The 26,998-nt window shown below is 46.1% G+C and overlaps 1 long non-coding RNA gene across 2 annotated transcripts in view; it reads left to right on the forward strand.

Moving 5' to 3' along the window:
- The window catches only part of LOC142704368 (uncharacterized), an 89,574-nt gene that overhangs the window by 14,541 nt on the left and 48,035 nt on the right, over positions 1-26,998 (forward strand). For both annotated transcript variants that reach the window (XR_012867853.1, XR_012867852.1), the window contains exons 2-4: positions 1,800-1,897; positions 2,063-2,177; positions 12,656-12,761. This is a non-coding gene — a long non-coding RNA (uncharacterized LOC142704368). The remainder of the gene's footprint in view (positions 1-1,799; positions 1,898-2,062; positions 2,178-12,655; positions 12,762-26,998) is intronic.

Consider the following 26,998-nt stretch of genomic DNA (forward strand, 5'->3'; position numbering starts at 1 on the left):
AGGAAGGGGTTAAATGAGTAAAATACAAGTTTATACTGAATCTTATTCCACAAAACAATGTATCACTCTGCTCTGCTCCACCTGCGCTATAACATGATGATAAGAGATCACACTGCATGTTTCCTTTATATATAATGTCACCTCAGCTGCTGCAGAACCTCACAGTTCATATCAAAACACTGACTGCATAGTGTGCACCACGTCTTGTGCGATGTCAGCAATGTCTCCCCAGTATCCGCCATGTGTCAGGTTGTCAGGAGTCAGGTCTTCATTGTCTGGGGGGGGGGGGGGAATGTCTTCATTTTACTCTTCTCATCTGAGAGATATGCCATAAATGTCTGATATATGGGGGTCCCACCTCTATGTGGAGAACAGAAAATCTACATCTTATCCGCCCCATGTGCACATACCCTTAAAGAGGCTCTGTCACCAGATTTTCAAACCCCTATCTCGTATTGCAGCAGATCGGCGCTGCAATGTAGATTACAGTAACGTTTTTTTTTGTTTTTTTTTAAACGAGCATTTTTGGCCAAGTTATGACCATTTTTATATTTATGCAAATGAGCCTTTCTTAAGTACAACTGGGCGTGTTTAAAGTTAAGTCTAACTGGGCGTGTATTGTGTGTGTACATCGGGGCGTTTTTACTTGTTTTACTAGCTGGGCGTTGTGAATGGAAGTGTATAATGCTGACGAATCAGCATCATCCACTTCCATTCACAACGCCCTGCTAGTAAAAGAAGTAAACACACCCAGATGTACGCACACAATACACGCCGACTTGGACTTAACTTTAAACACGCCCAGTTGTACTTAAGAAAGGCTCATTTGCATAAATATAAAAATGGTCATAACTTGGCCAAAAATGCTCGTTTTTGAAAGAAAAAAAAACGTTACTGTAATCTACATTGCAGCGCCGATCTGCTGCAATACGAGATAGGGGTTTGAAAATCTGGTGACAGAGCCTCTTTAAAGTGACACGTCAGACTTGAGAAATGGTTCTGTCTTAAACAGGTCAAAAATAGGCCGTGGATTCCACTCCCAGAGGAGTCCCTGTCGTGACTGTCCATATATGGACAGAGACGTCAGGGGCTCCCTCTAGGATCACAATTCCTAGCCAAGTTGACGGCAACGCTCTGGCAAAGCATTCTGCTCCTAGTGGGAGCTTCAGTGGCGCTATCTACAGGTGCTGGGGTGCTATCTGCAGGGGTTTGGCATATAAGTTTGATTAAACTAAGGGGGAGATGTGCCGGCACTTGTGGAGAGAGCCGGCGGACAGGAAAGTGCAGTGCTGCACACATTAAACCCCTTTCCATTCTGCCAATGTTTATTTATATGACAACTGCCCGGGGCATCAGCGGTTTGAACGAATATTGCTGTATGGCCGTTGTGAAGGGGTTAATAAAAGCATATAGAAATATTGTCTATAAAGGTGTACACAGCCTTTAAGAGGCTAATAAGCATTTGACACACTGACAATTTTTTTGGGTTGCAGGGCACTCTCAAAATAGAGGCCCCTGTGTCCCGCCACTTTCATGTGTATCCGCGTCCACAGAGGGCAGATACAGGTAAATACTATGGTGGAGCAGGGAGCCAGTTACGCCCCGCCGTTCGCTCTGGTAGGGCACAGTCTACTTTAGGCCTGTGGCTTACAAGGTGCAGGAACATCGACACCGGTAGTGAGGACCTCAACATTGTAATTCCGGCTCTGATCAGTAAACATAGAAGTGTAGAGAGAAGTGTCTGATATATAGACAGATATACAGTAGTCATGTATTCAGTCACTGTGTGTTTCCTACAGATGGATCCAGTAGGAGAAATCCACCAGAGAGATGTCCCAGTCCTCTGTATTCCCAGGACTGTCCAGAGGAAAATCACAATGTCCCAGAGAATCATCAGGTAGATGAAGCTGAGCCGTATACCAGATCTATATAGGGGGTGCGGAGCTTTTTGGTCCTGCGGTCATAGATGTGGTCATAGATTTTGGTGATTTCTTATGTTGATCTGTTAGATTCTTCGCACTCTCTGCTGTATTGTACTGAATTGTTACATATGTGAAATCAGGGGGAAGATCTGACTGATATTAAAGTGGAGGATGAAGAAGAAGAAGAGCGGGTGAGGGGCGATCAACCATATAACAGTGAAGTGGAGGAGGAAATTCCAGGAGGTGTTACCAGAGGTAAGTGATAATGAATTTAGAAAGTGAATTGGGAGGTTTGTTAAGGTGGGGTTCCTCCTTAGTTCTACATTACAGTAACACGTCAGACACTGTATTATACATAGTGCAGGACCTGAGGGAGCTGTGACTGCACATAGAAGTTCTCTACAAGGTGATCTATGAATCCGGTCATGCACTAGGTTTAGTATCAGATTTTGGAGGCACCAGCTGTGATTAACAGCCGGGATCTGAGGAAACTCCGTTTAACCACTTACTCAGAAAATTACCTATTGTTTAAATCAAGTTTTTATGTTAAAAATATTTTTAAGATTTGTTTTCTTTTAAGTCATCTTTATTTCAAAATAATCCTAAAATCTTGCATTTTTCCCTCTGGCCACTGAGTCTTATAATAGACTGATCCTTCCTGTTCTGTAGAGATCAATTCTCAGCAGACATCTCATTATCATTACAGACAGGATTACACTGACAGGTAACACCTATATATAGATATCACATGATCAGGACTGGTCTTAGGTTGGATGGCACCCTGTGCGGGACTCCCTGTTGCCGCCCCCTACACAAACCAAATATGAACCACATATATAGACACGCACATACTGGAACATATATACTGTGCATACATAGAGACAGATATTTAGACATACAGGCAATTATACATTCACACATCTGGAATATATACTTACAGGTAAATATGTAGACACACAGACACATATATATATATATATATAAATATACATACACACACACACACACACACACTGTAACATATACACACACATACACACACACAGACACACATAGATTCTCACCATCTCTCCTTGCTGACAGGATCACAGGTTTCTTGCAGGACAGGCTGCCTCTTTCTCCTTACATTTGTATACCATTGGGGATTTACAAGTCGGATCCCTGGAGGCCGGCACCCTTATGCCCTGGAGGTTTTTGTTCTACTGTGCTGCCCATACACCTTCTCTCACACATTAACTCAATGTTGCCCATTATGACTGTGAGCTACATAATGGGATTAATTACATTAATGGAGGTTCAAAATTCATAAGACCATGAGCCTCAAATCAGAAAGTGGAAGGACTTTTTATTTTTGGGGGTTTTTTTATTTTATTATTATTGTTAGCAAAGTATCGTTTTGGTATCTCAAATTGTAATTCTACACGAAGTATCGGTATCGAAGTCCAAATTCTGGTATTGTGACAATATTGTAGAAATCGCTTCTCAGCAGTCACCTCATTATCATCTCAGGCAGGATTACACTGACAGGTAACCCCTATATATAGATAACACAGGATCCACCATTTATAAGAGACTGATCCTTCCTGTTCTTTAGAGATCACTTCTCAGCAGTCATCTCTTTATCATCGCAGGCAGGATTACACTGACAGATAACCCCTATATATAGATAACACAGGATCCACCATTTATAAGAGACTGATCCTTCCTGTTCTTTAGAGATCGCTTCTCAGCAGTCCTCTCAGTATCATCACAGGCAGGATTACACTGACGGGTTACACCTATATATAGATAACACAGGATCCACCATTTATAAGAGACTGATCCTTCCTGTTCTTTAGAGATCACTTCTCAGCAGTCCTCTCAGTATCATCACAGGCAGGATTACACTGACGGGTTACACCTATATCCGATTCCTCAACATTAAAATTGCAACACCAAGGAGGAAACGTTTTGGAATTGTGGAAATCACAGGATCGATCGACATGTTAATAATATGCAAATGATAAAAAAATGGAAACAAAATATTCCAAACGCCTTGATTTATTCTGTGCCGAGTATGAGCGCCAAGTGCAGAAATACACGTACGTACATGCCTTGGCATTCTATCAATGAGGTTATTAATAGCTGTTATGCCACGCTGAATGCACTTGAGCACGCAAATTATCAAGATTGGCTGTTGGCAGCTCCCTTGCATTTGCTGTCCAATGACGTCCCAGAGGTGCTAGATGGGAGACAAGTCCAAAAGACGCTGCAGGCCATGGTAGCACGTTTAGGCCACACAGGCTGCTCACAGTAGCATGAGCAACATGCAGCCTGGCATTGTTCTGTTGAAAACCGGCTTCTGGGACACTTTGGAGAAATTGCTCCACAACCAAATGAATGTAACGCCGAACTGTTCGTGTACCTGAAATGAAGACTAGAGGGGTCAGGCTACTGTACATTATGCCACCCCACACCATAATCCCGGGAGTAGGGCCGGTGTCACGTTCCCTTGTGAAGGCCTCTTCATGGCATTGCCTACGTGGTTTTCAGACCAATTTCCGGCTATCATTGTGCCCGAGACAAAAGCAGGACTCATCGCTGAAGAGGATAGACCTCCATTCCATCCTCCATTGCCGTCTTGCTGTGCACCATGATAGCCTTTGAGAGCAGTGGTGTGTAGTCAATGGCACGTCTGGCTCATAGCCCAATGTCGTTCAAATGCCTTTTGATGGTTTGTGTCGACACTGGTTGCGGCCCTAGGCTTTTTGATGTGATGTCCAATTTCACTTGCAATACAGAGTCAATCGTTATGCGCCATTCTTCCAATCAGACGATCGGTTCGTGCATATATTCGCATCCGCGCACCTCTTTCTGTCATTCCCGTTCGTTGTTTTTCTCCTAACCTCCGGGACACTCAACGTTGAACAGTGCTGACATCTCGGCCTAGGTGCGTAGCGATCTGCAGGAGTGATAAACCAATGTCTGAAGTTCAAGGATTCTGTCTCTCTCCGTTTGCGACAAGTGGCGATAACGGGCACGTCAATGAACAGGAGACATTGCACAATCATCAAATAACACTTGATCCGATTTTTGAGGTTTCATGTGGCTGAAAAACTTTGCTCTCAATCTGGCGTTCATGCCTGTCCCACATGCCACAGATTGGAGCTACGTAGGTACTTGAAAATGTGATAATTTGCAGATCTTCGACACCTGCTACTTCCTCGATTTGCATAACCTTATGGCTTGTCCTACTTGGTGTTGCAATTGCAATGTTGAGTGTAAAATGAAGGCCCAAAACCCGCTAGATACTGCTTTGTTTCTGAGGCCTGTGTTTGGGTCTAGTAGCACACTAGGGCCACATATGGGATATTTCTAAAAACCGCAGAATCTGGACAATAAATATTGAGTTGTGTTTCTCTGTTATCACTTGCTGTGTTACAAAAATAAAATGGATTCAAATTGAATTTCTGCAAAAATAATTGAATTAGTAAATTTCACCTCCACTTTGCTTTAGTTCCTGTGAAACGCCTAAAGGGTTAGAAAGCGTTGTAAATGCGGTTTTGAAATAGGGTGATTTATGGGGGTTTCTAATATATAAGCCCCTCAAAGCCTCGTCAGGACTGAACTGTTCCCTAAAAATAGACTTTTGAAATGTTATTGAAAATGTGGGAAATTGCTGCTAAACGTATAGTTATGGTTTCCTGTTTTTATGATTTATTATTATTATTATTTTTAGGGGGGATTCACACGAACGTGTATTCGGTCCGTGCGGGCCGCGTGGTTTTCACGCGCCACGCAAAGACCAATACAAGTCTATGGGGCAGTACAGACAGTCCGTGCTTTTTGCGCAGCGTTTGACTGCTGCGCAAAAAAACGCGACCGGTTCAATATCTCCGCGTATTTCACGCACCCATTGAAGTCAATGGGTGCGTGAAAACCACGCAGGTCGCACGGAAACACTTACGTGCGAACCGACTGAAACAGCGCACCAGCTGTCAAAAGGATGAATTTCAAACATCCAAATGGAGTGTCTTTGAGATGAACCCGGCAAAAAAATTTCCGGTACGCGACGTCAGGAGATAGTCACTGTCCAGGGTGCTGAAAGAGTTAAACTGTTTCAGCACCATGGACAGTGACTACCGATCCCAATAAACATGAACCTGTAAAAAAAACGAAGTTCTCACTTACCGATAACTCCCGGCTTCTTCCTCCAGTCTGACCTCCCGGGATGACAATTCAGTCCAAGTGACAGCTCCAACCAATCACAGGCCAAGCACAGGCTGCAGCGGTCACATGGACTGCCGCGCCATCCAGGGAGGTGGGGCCCGATGTCAAGAGAGGCGTGTCACCAAGGACGCGTCACCAAGGCAACGGCCGGGAAGTTCTCGGGTAAGTACCAACTTTTTCTTTTTTTTTTAACAGGTTGCTGTATATTGTGTTCGGCATTCACTGTCGAGGGTGCTCAAAGAGTTACTGCCGATCAGTTAGCTCTTTCAGCACCTTGGACAGTGACGGGCGTCGACTAGCCTCATCTCTATGATGGCGGCTGCGCGAAAATCACGCAGCCGCGCATCATACACGGATGACACACGGAGCTGTCAAATGGTTTTTGCGCGCGCAAAACGCTGCGTTGTTTGCGCGCGCAAAAACGCAACGTCCGTCTGTATCTGCCCTTACTGCGGTGGCACAGGTTAGCAGAGGACACATGATCTGTGTGTTCCCTGCCGTTTCCCCATGTAAATCACTACAAACTGTGTTTAGGGTTTTTGTGACCGGGAACTGATAAATTCACAGTACAGGATGGAGCTGGCAGTGTGACACCCCGATCCTGCAAATGGCATTGTGTGCAGAAGCACGCTGTTCTATTAAATACAGCGCGTAAATTGACAGGCTGCAGGTGCGGGGACCAGTCTATTAGCTTGTTAATTTACGTGGTGCAGGCGGTAAGCCGTTTTAAAAAAAGACTATTTTAATTAAAAATAAAATTTTTAAAAAATTGTTCCACAATTTTTTTTAAATAAAAATTAGTCAAGAAATTATATGTACTCCAAAATGATACCAATGAAAACTACAACTCATCCCGCAAAAAACAAGCCCTCATACAGTTCTATCTATGAAAAATATAAAAAGTTATGTATTTCGGAATGCATCAACACAAAAATGACTTTTTTTTCCATAAAACATGTTTTTATTGTGTAAAAGTAATAAAACATAAAAAAATGTGATATTTGGTATTCCCATAATCATGCAGACACATTGAATAAAGTAACATTTTGATGTATGGTAAAAAAAATAAATCAAAAACAAATGGTGGAATTGTGGGGGTTTTTCTTTCTTTCGTCCCAAAATGAAAAGCTAATGAAAAAATGTTATGTACCCCCAAATAATGGCATTGAAAAATACAACTTGCCACACAAAAACAGGCGCTCCTACATTGATGGAAAAATGAAAATAATATGACTCTTGGAATGTGAGGATGAAAAATCCAAAAATGCTTGGCCCTAAAGACCTACAATAGGCAGGTTAAGGCCAACATTTTATAGGGAAGGTGTCATGATTTTTATTTATTATTATTATTATTATTATTATATTGCTTTTAATATAATGTAAAGAAATAAATTATTTATTTGTGTTGTCACTTTCTACTTTTTAATGTATTCATACTTTTACTTCTATAATTTCTCTGCCGATTTTTTTTTCCATCTCTGTATGTGTTGATTAACGACACATACAGAGATGGAATACGGCAGCACAATGCTTAGGACACAATGAACGGCTCCTGTCCATTGCCTCTGCTATCTGGCTCTGTACTGCACAGACGCAGGTCAGAGTCACACAGCAGAGAAGCTGTTTGTAGGGAGATAGCAGGCGCCATTATGAAGACCGGCTGCACTGCATGTAAGGTGTGTGTGTGTGTGTGTCTGTCTATCCCTTTCTCTCACAGACCCCCGCTCTCGTGACCTCCGACGGCCCCCCGTAGGGCCCCTGCCCCCTTGTCGCTAGATGTATTGTCAGTGTGGACAGTGTGCGAAGCTAAGCTTGTCAGATGTAGTATAGCTGAGTGTGTGTCTCTGTCTGTCCCCCTCTCACAGACACCCGCTCTCGTGACCCCCGACTACCCCCCCCTGGCGGACCCCCGGCCCCCCCCCTGGCGCTAGATGTATTGTCAGTGTGGACGGTGTGCGGAGCTAAGCTTGTCAGATGTAGTAGAGCTGAGTGTGTGTGTCTGTGTAGTAGAGCTGAGTGTGTGTGTCTGTGTAGCAGAGCTGAGTGAGTGTCTGTGTAGCAGAGCTGAGTGTGTATGTGTATGTATGTAGGAGTTCTGAGTGTGTGTTTGTGTGTGTGTAGCAGTGTTGAGTGTCGATGTATGTAACAGTGCTGACCGTGTGTATGTATGTAGCAGTGCTGTGTGTGTCTGTATGTAGCAGTACTGAGTGTGTGTGTTTCTGTATGTAGCCGTGCTGACTGTGTGTGTCTGTGTAGTAGAGCTAAGTATGTGTCTGTGTAGCAGAGCTGAGTGTGTCTGTGTAACAGAGCTGAGTGTGTCTGTGTAGCAGAGCTGAGTGTGTTTGTGTAGCAGAGCTGAGTGTCTGTGTAGCAGAGCTGAGTGTGTCTGTGTAATAGTGCTGAGTGTTTGTGTGTGTATGTATGTAGTAGTGCTGACTGTGTGTATGTATGTAGCACGTCTGTGTGTGTCCGTATGTAGCAGTGCTGAGTGTGTGTGTAAAGGATCTGCCAGGCACAGCTTCTGTATCATCGCCCATAGGTAATCAGTCTGCACCTGCTTCTATGTCTGTGAGACTGACTCCATCTTCCACCACTCAGGCTCTCCCACTCCTAAGCCTGCCATCCTATCACAGCCTGGCCAGACGGAGCTAGCTCCCGCCCTCTGTCTATTTATACCTGCCTTTCCTGTTCCTCCTTGCTTGTGATTCTTCTCGTTTGGTTTCCTTGCCCTGCTGCAGCTTCTTGAACTATTTGTCCTTGCTTCATATTGACCCTGGCTTACTGACTACTCTCCTGCTCTGCGTTTGGTACCTCGTACACTCCTGGTTGACTCGGCTTGTTCACTACTCTCCTGCTCTGCGTTTGGTACCTCGTACACTCCTGGTTTGACTCGGCTCGTTCACCACTCTTGTTGCTCACGGCGTTTCCGTGGGCAACGGCCCCATTTCCCTTAGCTTCTGTGTTCCCTTGTCTGTCTGTCGTGCACTTATTGAGCGTAGGGACCGTCGCCCAGTTGTAACCTGTCGCCTAGGGCGGGTCGTTGCAAGTAGGCAGGGACTGAGTGGCGGGTAGATTAGGGCTCACTTGTCTGTTTCCCTACCCCCGGTCATTACAGTGTGTGTCTGTATGTAGCAGTGCTGAGTGTGTGTCTGTGTAGTAGCGCTGAGTGTGTGTCTGTGCAGCAGAGCTGAGTGTGTGTCTGTGCAGCAGAGCTGAGTGTGTGTGTGTGTGTGTGTGTGTGTGTGTGTGTGTATAAGTAGCAGTGCTGAGTGTGTGTCTGTGTAGTAGCGCTGAGTGTGTGTCTGTGCAGCAGAGCTGAGTGTGTGTCTGTGCAGCAGAGCTGAGTGTGTGTGTGTGTGTGTGTGTATAAGTAGCATTGCTGAGTGTGTATGTACGTAGCACGTAAAAAGACGCCCATAAAAAGACGCCCGCCAAAAGAAGTGCATATCACTTCTTGGGACGTTTTTTTAACCTCTTCACGCGCTGCTCCGCAATAGTACGTCCTGCAGAGGGGTTAGTTCCCGCATCCAGACGTACTATTGCAGAGTAGTTCCCGGCGCACACTGTCCTAACGGACAGTGTCCGGGAACCGGGAAGTCAGCTGTCCCCGACAGCTGACACTCCAGCCTTGCCGGTAAGCGGACCATCGCCGCTGATTTCGGCAATTAACCCCATAAATGCGGCGACGGATTGCCGTCGCCGCATTTAAGTGGTTTGAAGCACATCAGCAGCCCCCACGAAGTGATCGTGGGGGCTACCGATGCTTGTCACGGCAATCGGAGGTCAGACAATGACCTCCGGGTTGCCATGTACGGAAGCCTCGGAGGAGCAGCCTCCGGCCGCTCCTCTGAGGCTTCCTGTCAGTGTGACTGTCACGTCACAATGACAGTTAGAGTACATCACACTACGTGTGTAGTGTAATGTACTCTAGCAGCGATCAGAGCTGCAAGTCTAAGTGTCCCCTAGTGGGACAAGTGAAAAAAGTAAAAAAAAGATAATAAAAAGGTTTTAAAAAAAGTGTAAAAATAAAAGTTAGAAGTTCTATAAACACTAAATGCTTTTTTTGCCTATAATAAGACTTTTATTATAGAAAAAAAATGAACCCGTTAAAAAAAGTACACATATCTGTTATCACCGCGTTCGTAACGACCCCAACTATAAAACTATAATGTTATTTTTCCCGCACGATAAACAGCGCAAAAAAAATCAATAAAAAACTACACCAGAATCGCTATTTTTTGGTCACCACCCCTCCCAAAATAGAGAATAAAAAGTGATCAAAAAGTCGGATGTACCCGAAAATAATACCGATAAAAACTACAACCCGTCCCGCAAAAAACAAGCCCTTACACAGCTTTTTTGACGGAAAAATAAAAAAGTTATGGCTCTCAGAATATGGTGACACAGAAAATAAATTATTTTATAAAAAAGTGATTTTATTGCGCAAACGCTGCAAAACATAAAAAACCCTATATACATCTGGTGTCGCCGTAATCGTACCGACCCGCAGAATAAAATATAATGGTCATTTATAGTGCACGGTGAACGCCGCAAAAAATAAACTAAAAAACATTCTCAGAATTGCTTGTTTTTGGTCACCCGGCTTGCAAAAAAATGTAATAAAAAGTGATCAAAAAAATTGCATGTACCCCAAAATGGTACCAATGAAAAGTACAGATTGTCCCGCAACAAATAAGCCCTCACGCGGCTCCGGTGGTGAAAAAAGAAAGAAGTTCTGGCTCTCAGATTATGGCGATACAAAATGTGCAGTGTTTTCTAAAAGCGGATAAGATCCGACACCATTTATCAGTGCGACACCGGCCACACATCTATTATGAATAAATGTCTCACAGGAGAGAGTAAGCGGTTAGGTACGACCAACATATATGTACACAGTACCCCCAAAATGTCAAATCAAAGAGTAGCAGGACTCCACTACATCATATAAAGAAATTGAGAACCAAGAGTCACAAGGCTACACATAATGTAAAAAATAAATGTTATTGCATATAAATATATCACCATATAACATACGTATTTAAAAACAAAGCGAGGTTTCTAAAAAAAGGAAAGTTATATATGGATCACTCCACAGTATATTGAATCGCAGGAATGGTATAAATGCTATACCTTACCAAAGGGACATGGTATACATAACACAAGGGCATAGATGTGATAGACAAAAGTAGTATACAAAAAACCCATGACGTCAGTAAGTAAGCTGCAATAGTGCATTATCAATATAATCTGCTGCCCATCATGCTACAAAATCACACAGTCATGTCTCCACATATAATGAGCGTATCACTTGGCCGTCTAAATAAAGTACTCCGAGGAAATCCCCGGTGCCATATATCCAAAGGGAATATACCGTGAATGTACCCAGTGGTGAAAAGATTGCCAATCTGGAAAAAACCAGAAGGAGCCAATAAATCAGATCTTACCCATAAATGTAATGGTGAGCCTGCGATCCACGTGGTCCACGTAACAAAGAATAACACCCCAACGCGCGTTTCGCTGTTCTAGCTTCCTCAGGGGGTATAATCTAAACTATATCCTGTCCTCCTTATATATTGTCCCTCATCATACTAGATTGAACGTTCCGTGTAGATTCACTCCTCATTGGTCCACGGCGCATGCGCGAGATTGTGTCAAAGGTCACAATACCTCGATCGCCTGTCGTCACACCGCTGTTGCGCCCGCGCGTCTCCAAAGACGCGTCTCCATGGAGATGGCGCAAGCGCACAGACGGCGTATTGAAGAGAGGAGACCGAGGGACAGACCCGACATCCCTGCAGCATGCGCAGCCCCAAAGTGAGGTAAGTATCTTACAACTACGTATGTCTCTATCTCTATTAGTGATCGATGCTACTCCTCTGGAAAAACTCACACGGTATATACCCCTTATGATACATGTAAAAAAAGGAGATGCCCCAGGGCAAATTATATATATCAGCGAAACATAACGCAAACATAAAGTGTACAATGTAAAAATGTGAAAAAGTGATATGAAAATGGACAAAACTAGGTATATTCAAAAAATAATAAGAATATATGCAGAACAGTGAAAAAAAGTAAAAATATTACTCATAATAATCACATCATAAATCGTTATAAAAATTATAACGAAAAAATGAGTTAAGATATAAAGTGACAATAAGTCAGTGAAATAAATATATATATAAATATTAAATACAGCAAATATGTGGAATAAACGTAAATCGTGAATCGTGACTAAGTGAAAAGAAAAAGGGGGGGGTGAAAAAGTGAAATTATACTGTTTATTATAAAATACAGAGTATATCTCTATAGTGTACAGAAAAAGCACATATTAAATCAATAATTAAGAACAAAAAAAAGGGGGGGGGAGGGGAAATTGTTACAATAATATTCAAAAGAGTAGCATCATGAAGTAACATACAAGATATTTGTTTCAGACATAGTTGATATTTTAGTATAAGGACTGAATGTTCGTTCTCTCATCACTATATCAATCTGTGATAAATCGAATATTTATTTTCCAGATGTTTCCAATAACGTCACAGCCGTCCGGAAGAACACCTCACATTGGAAAAAGTTCAACAGAATCTAAACCTGGACACAAGAATATGCAGTTAATAGCAAATCAAGGTAGGACATGTATATAGTATAAATTAAAATCGCCTAAAATATTTTATTTGCAATGGACGAGGCTACCATTATTTATATTTTATAGAAAAGCAGAGAAGCTCAATTTCTCATTAAGACCTAGGGGGGTCATAGTTCCAAGGGTAGTGATCCATCTGCACTCCTTTTGTGCCAAGATCTTATTCGCATTTCCCCCTCTAACACCACAATGTACCATGTCTATGCCCCACGCCAAAAAGGTTTTAGGGTCACATCCATGGTGTAATTTAAAATGTTTCGGGATAGTCTTCAAAAGTGTTAAATCGCTGACATCCTTCGCAGCCAGGATATCCCTCACATGTTCACGAATCCGGACCCTGAGTTGTCTAGATGTTAAGCCAACGTAGACCTTTGGGCATCCACATGTTGCGTAGTAAATAACATGGGTTGTGCTGCATGATATATAATGCAGGATTTTAAAATGACGTTTGTTTTTAACGGAATTAAAAGAGGTTGTCCGCGCTATGTTGGCACATGCCACACAGTCACCACAGGGGTAACACCCCTGAATAGGGCCTCGTGTAGAGAAAGGATTAGATTGTAATGGTACATAATGGCTCTTCACCAATAAGTCTCTCAGATTTTTATTCCTTCTAGCCGTCATCTGAGGATTAGTTGGTAAAGCCTTTGAGAATGCAGGTTCTGTATGTAAAATCGGCCAATGTTTCTCCAGAACTGATCGCATTTGCCACTGGTTGTTAAAAGTGGAGATAAATCTAATTTTATTGTCCTTCTGATCTTTCTTTTTTATACCTGTCGAATGTAACAGGTTCTTTCGTTCCGTATTTTTGGCACGACTGTATCCCTGCTTGATGCATCTGTGGCTATATCCCCTGGCTAGAAATCTCTCTTTGAGGTCCTGTGATTGCTCTTCAAATTTATCCTCAGAAGAGCAGATCCGCTTCATTCTCAGAAATTGACCAACTGGGACAGCCCTAGTAGTGGAATGTGGATGTGCTGAGGTAGCGTGCAGAAGGGAATTGACCGACGTCTCCTTTCTATAGACATCAGTCTGTAATACTCCCTCTGTATCAGCCTCAATTGTCACATCCAAAAAAATCCACTCTATATCTATCACAGGTATATGTCCATTTGATATTGAATGTATTCACATTCAGTACCTCCATGAACTCAATCAGCTGTTGTTCCGTACCTTGCCAAATGATAAGTACATCATCTATGTAGCGCAACCAGCACTGCACATGGTCAGCGGTGTGGGCGCCGTCACCCTGCAGAACCTGTCTCTCCCAGAAACCGAGAAACAGGTTCGCATATGCCGGAGCACACGCCGCACCCATCGCAGTGCCCTGCTTTTGTACATAGAAGGTATACTTGAACACGAAGAGATTGTGGGTAAGAATAAATTCTAAAAGTTCAATAATCAAATCTCTCATCTGGCTGTCCCAGTTGCTCATCTCCAAGAAGAAGCGGACCGCCTTCACCCCGTCTTGGTGTCGAATGCTTGTGTATAGTGACTCGACATCAGCCGTTACCAACAGCATATCCGACTCCAATATTATCCCATCAATTCTTGTAAGCATGTCAGTTGTGTCCTTTATGTGAGAGGGCAACGTTTCAACCAAGGGTTTTTGGTAAAAATCAATAAACCTGCATATCGGGTCACATAGGCCCTCTATCCCCGAAACTATAGGTCTCCCCGGGGGTTCAAATGCGTTTTTGTGAACCTTGGGTAGCAGATAGAAAGTAGGAATTCTAGGGTATTGGACCATAAGGCCATCAAACACCTTTTTTGGGATTATCCCTTTCTCCAAGGCTCTATTCAATATTTTACCCAATTCAGAGGAGTAGGTACTCATCGGATTATATGAGTTTCTCATATGTCCGTTTATCCCTCAGCTGACGGAAAGCCTCCCTCTCATAGAGGTTAGTTGGCCAGATCACAATGTTCCCCCCCTTGTCCGCTGGTTTATATCCCACATCTTTATAAGATTGTAGTTGTTTCAAAGCTGACCTTTGATTTGCTGTCAAATTGTCATACTGTTTAATAATTGAAATTTGTTGGAAGTCCTCCATCACAAGTTTAGTGAAAATCTCCACTTGTGGACACAGGGACATGGGGGGAAACCTTGTTGACCTAGGGACTATCGAGGTTGGAAACCCACCTTGTTGAGGGGAAATTTGTTCTTGTAATAACTCCTCTAGAGCTGCTAGAGTTTCGTTTTCCAGGGTGCTATTCAAGCCCACATCTAAGTCTCCCCTACTGTGAAGTTTTCTCATCTATGAATTATTATTTATTTACCGCATTATTATACCCTCTTATTATGCCCTGATGTTCTCTGCACAGATTACATATACCCTGATGTACTCCTCACATCTTACATATACCCTGATGTACTCCTCACATCTTACATATACCCTGATGTACTCCTCACATATTACATATACCCTGATGTACTCCTCACATCTTACATATACCCTGATGTACTCCTCACATATTACATATACCCTGATGTACTCCTCACAGATTACATATACCCTGATGTACTCCTCACAGTTTACATATACCCTGATGTACTCCTCACAGCTTACATATACCCTGATGTAATCCTCACAGCTTACATATACCCTGATGTTCTCCTCACATATTACATATACCCTGATGTACTCCTCACATATTACATATACCCTGATATACTTCTCACATATTACCTATATCCTGATGTACTCCTCACATATTACATATACCCTGATGTACTCCTCACATATTACATATACCCTGATGTACTCCTCAGATTACATATACACTGATGTACTCCTCACATCTTACATATACCCTGATGTACTCCTCACAGCTTACATATACCCTGATGTACACCGCACATATTACATATACCCTGATGTACTCCTCACATATTACATATACCCTAATGTACTCTTTACATATTACATATACCCTGATGTACTCCGCACATATTACATATACCCTGATGTACTCCTCACATCTTACATATACCCTGATGTACTCTTCACATCTTATATATACCCTGATGTACCCCTCACAGATTACATATACCCTGATGTACTCCTCACATCTTACATATACCCTGATGTACTCCTCACATCTTATATATACCCTGATGTACCCCTCACAGACTACATATACCCTGATGTACTCCTCACAGATTACATATACACTGATGTACTCCTCACATCTTACATATACCCTGATGTACTCCTCACAGATTACATATACCCTGATGTACTCCTCACAGATTACATATACCCTGATGTACTCCTCACCGATTACATATACCCTGATGTACTCCTCACATATTACATATACCCGAATGTACTTGTTAGGGATCTGCCAGGTACTACGTCTAGGTATACTCCTGGGATTAATCAATCCACACCTGAGGCCAGACCTGTTCGACTGACACCATCTCCCACCAACCAGGGTGGCAGGCTCAGAAGTGGGAGAGCCTATCGCGGCCTGGTCAGTCGGAGTTAGCTCCGCCCCCTGTCCTTTATTACCTGCTGTGTTCTCCTCCTCAGTGCTTGTAATTCTTTTGGATTCCTGGCCCCACTGCTGCTTGCTCCAGCCTGCTTCTGCCGTGCTTCTGCCTTGCTGCTGTTCTGCTTAACCCGCTTGCTTTGCCTCCGGCTTGCTTCCTCCTCCGTGCTCACTTGGGTATACTCCACTTCATCCTGGTCCTGACAACTCTTCACCGCTCCGTTTCCTCGCGGAGTTCCGTGGGCTACTGCCCCTTCCCTTGCGTGTTCCCTGTTTGTTCTCCCGTGCACTTAGACAGCGTAGGGACCGCCGCCCAGTTGTACCCCGTCGCCTAGGGCGGGTCGTTGCAAGTAGGCAGGGACAGGGCGGTGGGTAGATTAGGGCTCACCTTTCCTTCACCTCCTTCCTGCCATTACATAATTACAAGCCACTTACCTAGTCTACCATTTCCCCTACGCTGACGCTATCATGGACCCCCTTGAGACCCTGACCCAGCAGATGCAGGGCCTCTCCCTACAGGTCCAGGCCCTGGCCCAGAGGGTCAACCAGGGTGACGCTGCCATAGTAGTTCCCCTCACCTCACCTCTAGAACCCGACGTCAAGTTACCTGACCGGTTCTCAGGAGACCGTAAGACGTTTCTCTCCTTCCGGGAGAGTTGCAGACTGTATTTCCGCCTTAAACCCCACTCCTCAGGTTCCGAGAACCAGCGGGTGGGTATCATCATATCCCGACTCCAGGAAGGGCCCCAAGAGTGGGCCTTCTCCTTGGCTCCTGACGCCCCTGAACTTTCCTCTGTTGATCGCTTTTTCTCTGCCCTCGGACTCATTTACGATGAGACTGACAGGACTGCTTTAGCCGAGAGTCAGCTGGTGACCTTACGTCAGGGTAGGAGACCGGTTGAGGAGTACTGTTCTGATTTTAGAAAGTGGTGCGTAGCTTCTCGGTGGAACGATCCGGCCCTAAGGTGCCAGTTTAGGTTAGGATTATCTGACGCCCTGAAGGATCTGCTGGTTAGTTACCCCTCTTCTGACTCCCTTGACCAGGTTATGGCCCTAGCAGTACGACTTGACCGACGTCTCAGGGAACGTCAGCTTGAACGCTTCAATGTGCTCCCCTCTGACTTTTCTGCGATTCCCCCCGAGGTCCCGTCTCCTCGCCTCTCCACGGAGGACTCGGAGGTACCTATGCAACTCGGGGCCTCCATGTCCCCTCGACAACGTAGGGAGTTTTGCAGAATGAATGGTCTCTGCTTCTACTGTGGGGACGACAAGCATCTTCTGAACACCTGTCCCAGGCGCAAGAATAAAAAGCCGGAAAACTTCTGCGCCTAAGTGATCATCGGGGAGGTCACTTGGGCGCACAGGTATTTCCCGTTAATGTGAAACGCAATAAAATTTTGCTTCCCTTTCAGGTCTCGTTTGCTGGCCGGTCTGCCACTGGCAGTGCCTTCGTGGATTCTGGCTCATCTGCTAATATCATGTCTGTGGAATTTGCTATGTCTCTAAAAATGCCTTTTATTGATTTACCTTATCCTATCCCTGTAGTAGGTATCGACTCAACTCCCCTTGCTAATGGTTATTTTACTCAGCATACTCCTGTTTTTGAACTCCTGGTTGGCTCCATGCATTTGGAGCAGTGCTCTGTACTGGTGATGCAGGGATTATCGTCTGATCTGGTATTAGGTCTTCCCTGGTTGCAGTTGCATAATCCCACGTTTGATTGGAATACTGGGGATCTCACCAAATGGGGTAGTGAATGTCTTATGTCATGTCTTTCTGTTAACTCTATTTCTCCCCGGGAGGAGGTAAACATGCTTCCTGAGTTTGTTCAGGACTTCGCCGATGTGTTTTCTAAGGAGGCCTCCGAGGTGTTGCCCCCCCATAGAGATTACGATTGCGCCATCGATTTGGTGCCTGGTGCCAAGCTTCCTAAGGGTAGGATATTTAATCTTTCATGTCCTGAACGTGAAGCTATGAGGGTGTATATCCAAGAATGCCTGGCCAAGGGTTTCATTCGCCCCTCGACTTCTCCTGTAGGTGCTGGCTTCTTCTTTGTGGGGAAGAAGGATGGTGGTCTTAGGCCGTGCATTGATTATCGTAACCTGAATAAGGTCACCGTAAGGAACCAGTACCCACTTCCTTTGATTCCGGATCTTTTTAATCAGGTTCAGGGAGCCCAATGGTTTTCTAAGTTCGATCTACGGGGGGCATATAACCTTATCCGCATCAAACAGGGGGATGAGTGGAAAACTGCGTTCAACACACCCGAGGGTCATTTCGAATACCTGGTCATGCCCTTTGGGTTGTGTAATGCCCCTGCGGTCTTCCAGAATTTTATTAATGAAATCCTGAGAGATTACCTGGGTAATTTTCTTGTTGTGTACCTTGATGACATACTGGTGTTTTCCAAGGACTGGTCCTCCCACGTGGAGCATGTCAGGAAGGTGCTCCAGGTCCTTCGGGAGAATAATCTGTTTGCTTAGACTGAAAAATGTGTCTTTGGGGTACAGCAGATACCATTTTTAGGGCAAATCCTCACTCCTCATGAATTCTGCATGGACCCTGCCAAGGTTCAGGCTGTGGCGGAATGGGTCCAACCTGCCTCCCTTAAGGCGTTGCAGTGTTTTTTAGGGTTCGCCAACTATTACAGGAGATTTATTGCCAACTTCTCGGTCGTCGCTAAGCCTCTTACAGACCTTACTCGCAAGGGTGCTGATGTCCTCCATTGGTCCCCTGAGGCCGTCCAGGCCTTTGAGACCCTCAAGAAGTGCTTTATCTTGGCCCCCGTGCTGATTCAGCCCAACCAAGAGGAGCCATTTATTGTGGAGGTTGACGCATCCGAGGTGGGAGTGGGGGCGTCTTGTCCCAGGGTACCAGCTCCCTCACCCATCTCCGCCCCTGTGCTTACTTCTCTAGGAAGTTTTCGCCCACGGAGAGTAACTATGATATTGGCAACCGCGAACTTCTAGCCATTAAATGGGCTTTTAAAGAGTGGCGGCACTTCCTGGAGGGGGCCAGACACCAGGTAACGGTCCTTACGGATCACAAGAATCTGGTTTTTCTAGAATCGGCCCGGAGGCTTAATCCTAGACAAGCTCGGTGGGCACTATTCTTTACCAGATTTAATTTCTTGGTTACCTATAGGGCTGGGTCCAAGAATATTAAGGCTGATGCCCTGTCACGTAGTTTCATTGCCAATCCTCCTTCCGAGAAGGATCCTGCTTGTATTTTACCCCCTGGTATAATCGTTTCTGCCACGGATTCTGATTTAGCTTCTGATATCGCGGCTGATCAGGGTGCAGCTCCCGGGAACGTCCCTGGGGACAAACTGTTTGTTCCCCTGCAATACCGGCTAAGGGTACTCAGGGAAAACCATGACTCCGCTCTATCTGGTCATCCTGGCATCTTGGGCACCAAACACCTCATTACCAGAAACTATTGGTGGCCTGGGTTGCCTAAAGACGTTAGGGCTTACGTCGCCGCTTGTGAGGTTTGCGCTAGGTCCAAAACCCCTAGGTCCCGACCTGCGGGCCTACTACGTTCCTTGCCCATTCCCCAGAGACCTTGGACCCATATCTCCATGGATTTTATCACCGATTTGCCTTCATCTCAGGGCAAGTCGGTGGTGTGGGTGGTAGTAGACCGCTTCAGCAAGATGTGCCACTTTGTGCCCCTTAAGAAGCTACCTAACGCCAAGACGTTAGCTTCTTTGTTTGTGAAACACATCCTGCGTCTCCATGGGGCCCCAGTCAATATAATTTCTGACAGAGGGGTACAATTTGTTTCCTTATTTTGGAGAGCCTTTTGTAAAAAGTTGGAGATTGATCTGTCCTTCTCCTCCTCCTTCCATCCCGAAACTAATGGCCAAACGGAGAGGACTAACCAGTCCCTGGAACAATATTTAAGGTGTTTCATCTCTGACTGTCAATTCGATTGGGTCTCATTCCTTCCCCTTGCTGAATTTTCCCTGAATAACCGGGTCAGTAACTCGTCAGGGGTCTCCCCGTTTTTCTGTAATTTCGGGTTTAACCCAAGGTTCTCCTCCGTTTCCCCTGGTTGCTCCAATAATCCTGAGGTAGAGGATGTTCATCGGGAACTGTGCACTGTCTGGGCCCAGGTTCAGAAGAACTTAGAGGTGTCCCAGAGCGCACAAAAGATTCAGGCGGATAGTAGACGTTCTGCTAACCCCCGGTTTGTCGTCGGGGATTTGGTCTGGTTGTCGTCCAGGAACTTGCGCCTTAAGGTCCCGTCCAGGAAGTTTGCTCCCCGATTTATTGGGCCTTATAAGATCATTGAAGTCCTCAACCCTGTATCCTTCCGTCTGGAGCTGCCCCCATCCTTTCGCATACATGACGTCTTCCATGCCTCCCTCCTTAAACGCTGCTCCCCGTCCTGGTTCCCCTCGAGGAAACCTCCTGTTCCCGTTCTCACCCCTGAGGGGGTGGAATTCGAGGTGGCAAAGATTATGGACAGTAGGATGGTCCAGGGCTCCCTCCAGTACCTGGTCCATTGGAGAGGGTACGGGCCGGAGGAGAGGACTTGGGTACCTGCCCGTGATGTTCACGCTGGGGTATTGATCAGGAGGTTCCACCTTCTCTTCCCTACTAAACCGGGTCCTCTTAGTAAGGGTCCGGTGGCCCCTCATAAAAGGGGGAGTACTGTTAGGGATCTGCCAGGTACTACGTCTAGGTATACTCCTGGGATTAATTAATCCACACCTGAGGCCAGACCTGTTCGACTGACACCATCTCCGACCAACCAGGGTGGCAGGCTCAGAAGTGGGAGAGCCTATCGCGGCCTGGTCAGTCGGAGTTAGCTCCGCCCCCTGTCCTTTATTACCTGCTGTGTTCTCCTCCTCAGTGCTTGTAATTCTTTTGGATTCCTGGCCCCACTGCTGCTTGCTCCAGCCTGCTTCTGCCGTGCTTCTGCCTTGCTGCTGTTCTGCTTAACCCGCTTTGCTTTGCCTCCGGCTTGCTTCCTCCTCCGTGCTCACTTGGGTATACTCCACTTCATCCTGGTCCTGACAACTCTTCACCGCTCCGTTTCCTCGCGGCGTTCCGTGGGCTACTGCCCCTTCCCTTGCGTGTTCCCTGTTTGTTCTCCCGTGCACTTAGACAGCGTAGGGACCGCCGCCCAGTTGTACCCCGTCGCCTAGGGCGGGTCGTTGCAAGTAGGCAGGGACAGGGCGGTGGGTAGATTAGGGCTCACCTTCCCTTCACCTCCTTCCTGCCATTACAGTACTCCTCACATCTTACATATACCCTGATGTACTCCTCACAGATTACATATACCCTGATGTACTCCTCACAGATTACATATACCCTGATGTACTCCTCACAGATTACATATACCCTGATGTACTCCTCACAGATTACATATACCCTGATGTACTCCTCACAGATTACATATACCCTGATGTACTCCTCACAGATTACATATACCCTGATGTACTCCTCACAGATTACATATACCCTGATGTACTCCTCACAGATTACATATACCCTGATGTACTCCTCACAGATTACATATCCCCTGATGTACTCCTCACATCTTACATATACCCTGATGTACTCCTCACAGATTACATATACACTTATGTACTCCTCACAGATTACATATACACTGATGTACTCCTCACAGATTACATATACCCTGATGTGCTCCTCACAGATTACATATACCCTGATGTACTCCTCACAGATTACATATACACTGATGTACTCCTCACATCTTACATATACCCTGATGTACTCCTCACAGTTTACATATACCCTGATGTACACCGCACATATTACATATACCCTGATGTACTCCTCACATATTACATATACCCTAATGTACTCCTCACATATTACATATACCCTGATGTACTCCGCACATATTACATATACCCTGATGTACTCCTCACATATTACATATACCCTGATGTACTCCTCACAGATTACATATACCCTGATGTACTCCTCACAGATTACATATACCCTGATGTACTCCTCACCGATTACATATACCCTGATGTACTCCTCACATATTACATATACCCTAATGTACTCCTCACATCTTACATATACCCTGATGTACTCCTCACAGATTACATATACCCTGATGTACTCCTCACAGATTACATATACCCTGATGTACTCCTCACAGATTACATATACCCTGATGTACTCCTCACAGATTACATATACCCTGATGTACTCCTCACAGATTACATATACCCTGATGTACTCCTCACAGATTACATATACCGATGTACTCCTCACAGATTACATATACCCTGATGTACTCCTCACAGATTACATATACCCTGATGTACTCCTCACAGATTACATATACCCTGATGTACTCCTCACATATTACATATACCCTGATGTACTCCTCACAGCTTACATATACCCTGATTGTAATGGCAGGAAGGAGGTGAAGGGAAAATGAGCCCTAATCTACCCACCGCCCTGTCCCTGCCTACTTGCAACGACCCGCCCTAGGCGACGAGGTACAACTGGGCGGCGGTCCCTACGCTGGCTAAGTGCACTGGAAGACAAACAGGGAACACGCAAGGGAAGGGGCAGTAGCCACGGAACGCCACGAGGAAACGGGGCGGCGAACGAACAGTCAGGACCAGGACGAAGTGAGTACACCCGAGCGGGCACGGAGACAGGAGCAAGCCAGGGCAAGCAAAGCAGGTCAAGCAGAACTGCAGCAAGGCAGAAGCACGGCAGAAGCAGGCTGGAGCAAGCAGCAGTGGGGCCAGGAATCCAAAAGAATTACAAGCACTGAGGGAGAGCACAGGGCAGGTAATAAAGGGCAGGGGGCGGAGCTAACTCCGAGAGACCAGGCCGCGATAGGCTCTCCCACTCCTGAGCCTGCCACCCTGGTTGGTGGGAGATGGTGTCAGTCGAACAGGTCTGGCCTCAGGTGTGGATCGATTAATCCCAGGAGTATAGCTAGATGAAGTACCTGGCAGATCCCTAACAGTACTCCCCCTTTTATGAGGGGCCACCGGACCCTTACTAAGGGGACCCGGTTTAGTGGGGAAGAGGAGGTGGAACCTCCTGATCAATACCCCAGCGTGAACATCACGGGCAGGTACCCAAGTCCTCTCCTCCGGCCCGTATCCTTTCCAATGGACCAGGTACTGGAGGGAGCCCTGGACCATCCTACTGTCCATAATCTTGGCCACCTCGAATTCCACCCCCTCAGGGGTGAGAACGGGAACAGGAGGTATCCTCGAGGGGGACCAGGACGGGGAGCAGCGTTTAAGGAGGGAGGCATGGAAGACGTCATGTATGCGAAAGGATGGGGGGAGCTCCAGACGGAAGGATACAGGGTTGAGGACTTCAATGATCTTATAAGGTCCAATGAATCGGGGAGCAAACTTCCTGGACGGGACCTTAAGGCGCAAGTTCCTGGACGACAACCAGACCAAATCCCCGACGACAAACCGGGGGTTAGCAGAACGTCTACTATCCGCCTGAATCTTTTGTGCGCTCTGGGACGCCTCTAGGTTCTTCTGAACCTGGGCCCAGACAGTGCACAGTTCCCGATGAACCTCCTCTACCTCAGGATTATTGGAACAACCAGGGGAGACGGAGGAGAACCTTGGGTTAAACCCGAAATTACAGAAAAACGGGGAGACCCCTGACGAGTTACTGACCCGGTTATTCAGGGAAAATTCAGCAAGGGGAAGGAATGAGACCCAATCGAATTGACAGTCCGAGATGAAACACCTTAAATATTGTTCCAGGGATTGGTTGGTCCTTTCCGTTTGGCCATTAGTTTCGGGATGGAAGGCGGAGGAGAAGGACAGATCAATCTCCAACTTTTTACAAAAAGCTCTCCAAAATAAGGAAACAAATTGTACCCCTCTGTCAGAAACGATATTGACTGGGGCCCCATGGAGACGCAGGATGTGTTTCACAAACAAAGAAGCTAACGTCTTGGCGTTAGGTAGCTTCTTAAGGGGCACAAAGTGGCACATCTTGCTGAAGCGGTCGACTACCACCCACACCACCGACTTGCCCTGAGATGGAGGCAAATCGGTGATAAAATCCATGGAGATATGGGTCCAAGGTCTCTGGGGAATGGGCAAGGAACGTAGTAGGCCCGCAGGTCGGGACCTAGGGGTTTTGGACCTAGCGCAAACCTCACAAGCGGCGACGTAAGCCCTAACATCTTTAGGCAACCCAGGCCACCAATAGTTTCTGGTAATGAGGTGTTTGGTGCCCAAGATGCCAGGATGACCAGATAGAGCGGAGTCATGGTTTTCCCTGAGTACCCTCAGCCGGTATTGCAGGGGAACAAACAGTTTGTCCCCAGGGACGTTCCCGGGAGCTGCACCCTGATCAGCCGCGATATCAGAAGCTAAATCAGAATCCGTGGCAGAGACGATTATACCAGGGGGTAAAATACAAGCGGGATCCTTCTCGGAAGGAGGATTGGCCATGAAACTACGTGACAGAGCGTCAGCCTTAATATTCTTCGACCCAGCCCTATAGGTAACCAAGAAATTAAATCTGGTAAAGAATAGTGCCCACCGAGCTTGTCTAGGATTAAGCCTCCGGGCCGATTCTAGGAAAACCAGATTCTTGTGATCCGTAAGGACCGTTACCTGGTGTCTGGCCCCCTCCAGGAAATGCCGCCACTCCTCAAAAGCCCATTTAATGGCTAGAAGTTCGCGGTTGCCAATATCATAGTTACTCTCCGTGGGCGAAAACTTCCTAGAGAAGTAAGCACAGGGGCGGAGATGGGTGAGGGAGCTGGTACCCTGGGACAAGACGGCCCCCACTCCCACCTCGGAAGCATCAACCTCCACAATAAATGGCTCCTCTTGGTTGGGCTGAATCAGCACGGGGGCCGAGATAAAGCACTTCTTGAGAGTCTCAAAGGCCTGGACGGCCTCAGGGGGCCAATGGAGGACATCGGCACCCTTGCGGGTGAGGTCCGTAAGAGGCTTAGCGACGACCGAGAAGTTGGCAATAAATCTCCTGTAATAGTTGGCGAACCCTAAAAAACACTGTAACGCCTTAAGGGAGGCAGGTTGGACCCATTCCGCCACAGCTTGAACCTTGGCAGGGTCCATGCGGAATTCATGAGGAGTGAGGATTTGCCCTAAAAATGGTATCTCCTGTACCCCAAAGACACATTTTTCAGTCTTAGCAAACAGATTATTCTCCCGAAGGACCTGGAGCACCTTCCTGACATGCTCCACGTGGGAGGACCAGTCCTTGGAAAACACCAGTATGTCATCAAGGTACACAACAAGAAAATTACCCAGGTACTCTCTCAGGATTTCATTAATAAAATTCTGGAAGACAGCAGGGGCATTACACAACCCAAAGGGCATGACCAGGTATTCGAAATGACCCTCGGGTGTGTTGAACGCAGTTTTCCACTCATCCCCCTCTTTGATGCGGATAAGGTTATATGCCCCCCGTAGATCGAACTTAGAAAACCACTGGGCTCCCTGAACCTGATTAAAAAGATCCGGAATCAAAGGAAGGGGGTACTGGTTCCTTACGGTGACCTTATTCAGGTTACGATAATCAATGCACGGCCTAAGACCACCATCCTTCTTCCCCACGAAGAAGAAGCCAGCACCTACAGGAGAAGTCGAGGGGCGAATGAAACCCTTGGCCAGGCATTCTTGGATATATACCCTCATCGCTTCACGTTCAGGACATGAAAGATTAAATATCCTACCCTTAGGAAGCTTGGCACCAGGCACCAAATCGATAGCGCAATCGTAATCTCTATGGGGGGGCAACACCTCGGAGGCCTCCTTAGAAAACACATCGGCGAAGTCCTGAACAAACTCAGGAAGCGTGTTTACCTCCTCCCGGGGAGAAATAGAGTTAACGGAAAAACATGACATAAGACATTCATTACCCCATTTGGTGAGATCCCCAGTATTCCAATCAAATGTGGGATTATGCAACTGCAACCAGGGAAGGCCTAAAACCAGATCAGACGATAATCCCTGCATCACCAGTACAGAGCACTGCTCCAAATGCATGGAGCCAACCAGGAGTTCAAAAACAGGAGTATGCTGAGTAAAATAACCATTAGCAAGGGGGGTTGAGTCGATTCCTACTACAGGGATAGGATAAGGTAAATCAATACAAGGCATCTTTAGAGACATAGCAAATTCCACAGACATGATATTAGCAGATGAGCCAGAATCCACGAAAGCACTGCCCGTGGCAGACCGGCCAGCAAACGAGACCTGAAAGGGAAGCAAAATTTTATTGCGTTTCACATTAACGGGAAATACCTGTGCGCCCAAGTGACCTCCCCGATGATCACTTAGGCGCGGAAGTTTTCCGGCTTCTTATTCTTGCGCCTGGGACAGGTGTTCAGTAGATGCTTGTCGTCCCCACAGTAGAAGCAGAGACCATTCATTCTGCGAAACTCCCTACGTTGTCGAGGGGACATGGAGGCCCCGAGTTGCATAGGTACCTCCGAGTCCTCCGTGGAGGGGCGAGGAGACGGGACCTCGGGGGGAATCGCAGAAAAGTCAGAGGGGAGCACACTGAAGCGTTCTAGCTGACGTTCCCTGAGACGTCGGTCAAGTCGTACTGCTAGGGCCATAACCTGGTCAAGGGAGTCAGGCGAGGGGTAGCTAACCAGCAGATCTTTCAGGGCGTCAGATAATCCTAACCTAAACTGGCACCTTAGGGCCGGATCGTTCCACTGAGAAGCTACGCACCACTTCCTAAAATCA

The sequence above is a fragment of the Rhinoderma darwinii genome, unplaced genomic scaffold (assembly GCF_050947455.1).
Source record: "Rhinoderma darwinii isolate aRhiDar2 unplaced genomic scaffold, aRhiDar2.hap1 Scaffold_3279, whole genome shotgun sequence".
Lineage (NCBI taxonomy): Eukaryota > Metazoa > Chordata > Amphibia > Anura > Rhinodermatidae > Rhinoderma > Rhinoderma darwinii.